Genomic DNA, 3,665 nt, shown 5'->3' on the forward strand with positions numbered 1-3,665 from the left:
GATAAAGAGAGCTTAGCAGATTAAAAGATCGTTAATCTTTTTTTGCAAGATGACCTGTCAGCAATTTCTGGAATTACAGGTGACACTTAATATTTCCTTTAATGGAAGGAAAGCATTCTAAAGTACCCCAGCAGGGCTGAAAGTCTGGAAAGGTCACTGAAGTCTTGAGAAAGGTAAATTTACACCTTATCCAGGGCTGGAGGCTACTTTAAAAGCCTTAGGCTTTAGGGGTAAAATAATCAGACCAGTTCTCTACACATCTGCCCAGGAGCTGGGAGAACTCATGTTACAGTAACCTCCTGTAACAGAGGGCAAGACTTGGTGAGTCAGGGCAAATCAGAAATGCTGCTGTAATTAACGTAAGTAAACTGGATTTAGTTCAAGAGGAAAAAAAGAAAAATCCCTATCTTACATTCTAAAAGGAATGACCTTACCAAAAGGAATATCCAAGAGTCTGGAAGCATTTCTGCCTGAATACCCACACCTATTTCCCATCAGTCAGGGAAGTTCCTGGGGCATTTTCTCTCCAGACACTTACTGCTTTACCAACACAAACACCAACTAGACACCTAAGGGAAGAGCCAACGGGTTCAGGGCATGATGGTTTATCTTACAGTTACACTGCTTGCAAAAAGCAGAGTTCACAAGAAAAAGCCACGTCATTGTGCGTGACTTCGGAAATAAAAAATAAATGCTAAAAAACCCAAAAGCTCAGTTGAGACACTCCAAGAGTATTCTTTAAAAATGGCAAAGTTCACTGTCTTTTTCTACAGAAATCCGAGCCTCAAGACAGTTTAGATACCAGAGCCTCAAAATTGGTCAAAACCCCTCAAGTAGCTGCTTAGTAATCCCCATTGTTTAGGTCAGATTCCGGGTAGCTTATGTAGGAACCAGCCAGTTTGTTTTCCACCAAGAAGGAAAAAAAACAAGAGGACAAAGTGAAAACTCTGATGGCAGTTCCATGAAGAATTATTAGGATATATTTCCCATAAAAACAACTACAGGACACTAGTCAAGTCCACCTATTATTTAAATAATTTCAGGAAGATCATCTGTGCAAGCTACTTGTTATATACATACTGCAATGAAGGAAAAGCAGGATTTAAAAATGCCCAACATTTCTGTACCTTGGGGTTTCAGAACTTAGTTATTCCACAAATAAACTTTTTATGTATGACAGTTCTTTATTTAAGGGTATTCTTACTCTTGGAAGCTCAGCCTAAGGCAGCAGAGAACAAAAACTCAGCTTTGCCAAAAATGCAAACACTTAAATAATAACTTCTAAAGTTAAATGATAAACATCTCAAGTGCAACACCTGCCTGGACAAAGTTATTTGTTGAATATATTCCTTTAAAACTCGGTGAAGGAAAGGAAAAAAACAAACCTACAACTCTCTTGTGTTTCATTCTTGGATCTTTGACAATTCTTTCCATTTCCTCTACCAGGCTGCAGCGTGCAGGCCTGCCTAACCCTCCAGGAATACCCTTGAAGAAGCCTCCTTGGTACTGGGAAGGAACTGCTGCTGAAATGCTCTGGGACTTACATTCCACACGTTAGATTTACACTGCAAAGATCTCAATCTAAATCCCCTGGTGACAAAGAGGATGTCATCCAGCTTCTAAATATTTCTGGGCCAACACCCTTTAACGATTTTATTAAAACAAGAGTGTGACTCAATGTGACAACTTCGTTGTGCTGCTTTTGGACTCTCCACTCCCAGTTGGAGCTCTGGTCACTGTCTGCAGCAAGGGGACAATTGCGCTGCACTTCCTTTGGTCTGGTCATAACATTACAAGCATGACAGAGTAGTTTAGAGTGACTCAAGGAAATTTGTTGGGGCTTTCTAGCAAGAGCAGTCATGACCAAACTTCTGAGGTGGAGATTTTTCAGCCTCTTAAATACTGTGAGTAAAATTTTTATAGAAATACAAAAAGGCTCTTTGCCAAGCTGGAGTAAGTCATAGAAACTTATGTATGTTTTACACAAAAGCAAACAGACATGCCTACTGCATAAATTACATTATCGAGAGGACAGACCAAGTGGTGAGCTTATACTGTGAAAGATATCTTTGTATGTTTCATAGATTAATATTTTTATCATCAACGGAGGCTTTGGAGGCCAGTTAAAACCCCAATTGATTAAATCATAATCAAGAAGCTGTGTCAAACCTTAACATAAAAGCTGATCTACCACTACTAGATGTTAGCTACACAAATAGTAATGAAAACCAAACAAAGAGCAAGCTAACAAAAAAGCACTCATTCCTAGCCATCCAGACCGTAAATGTTGCCCTCAGGAAAGCAATACAAACAAACTCATTCACTCAGAAGCCACAAAGGATGACTCAAAAAGTAGACGGAGAGCAATCAAAGTCAGGAAGAAACCCCAAATTTGCATAAAAAAACAGCTTTGCAGAACTGAGGACATAAGTGGGACTTTTCATGCTCTTCTCTGAGGTACAGGAGATTGGTCAGCCAGCGAAAGCTCAGCTGTGACTCCTTTCTTACCAAACTGTCTAAGCTTCAAATTGAACTCTTAGGACACCCAGGGCTTGCTGCCTCCCCTGCCAACTCATACTCGCAGCACCTTAAACGACCAGTCGATGGGCCAGATCTGTGCTGAAAGGGGCCACCTTCAAGCATTTTTCAACACGAGTTTTTGTTCAGAAACTGAAGCAGCACGGCGCCACAAGCAAACACATTCTGCTCCAGCATGCCAAAGATTCAGGGTCAAACGCATCATCTGAACAACGCAGAGAACGGGCTGGACACTGCCTTTGAGCTGATCACAGCCAGACCTACTTAAAACAGTCATTTTGAAGAGAAGTAGGAAGTGGAGGAGAAGCCAGGTTTGGTCATACTATTGTCTTTAAGTGGCATTCACTGCTGGAAAAAAGAGAAAGTTTTACAAGCAACAAAACCTGTTTTCCTTCCACTTTAGCCATATCAAGCCCAACCCCCAAACAGCTCACATCTTAATTTTTTTTTTAAACAACAATACCTAATAAAAGTCACCATAATTACAGTGACCATTTTTTCACAACACCGGGGATTTGGCAGGTGAGAAAGCCTAAGGTGAGACTATGAGCCATGGCTGCAGGTTTCTATACAAAATTTTGATTCAGCTTTGACCTAGTGACTAGGAAGAAGCTATTTAATCTCTCTATACCAAAAACACCCTTATAAAAATTAAACCTATATTACCTAGTCCACAGGAGCTCATCAAATTCATAAAACTGAGATTCCTGGGAAAAGAGAATGAAGTATAAAAAGCAAAATAATACTTAGAATTATGTCATAGTTAAATGAAAACAGTCAGTTAACAGGAAGGTCTGTGTGAGCACGTGCTACTGAGAGTGGAAAACACCGGAGAAATGCAAGATGTTGGCAGATTTTGCAATCAGAAAAAAACCTGGGTTTCATGACTGTCAGCACAGACATTACACCAACTTCCTACAGGAATTTTACACTGCTTAGTAAAAAAAAATAATAAATTAAATAAAATATGACTCTGCAAGAATCAACACTGAACAAACACACAAGCAGTAATAAACTGGCTCTACCAAAGCTGGGACTTTCTGTTAGATGTTGCTAACCAGCCACATCCTTGCTTCATAGTTGCTGGGGTTTGGTTACATGAAAAAAAGAAGTAATTTTCCACAAAA

The sequence above is a fragment of the Chaetura pelagica genome, unplaced genomic scaffold (genome assembly GCF_000747805.2).
Source record: "Chaetura pelagica isolate M959 unplaced genomic scaffold, ChaPel_1.0 scaffold655, whole genome shotgun sequence".
Classification (NCBI taxonomy): domain Eukaryota; kingdom Metazoa; phylum Chordata; class Aves; order Apodiformes; family Apodidae; genus Chaetura; species Chaetura pelagica.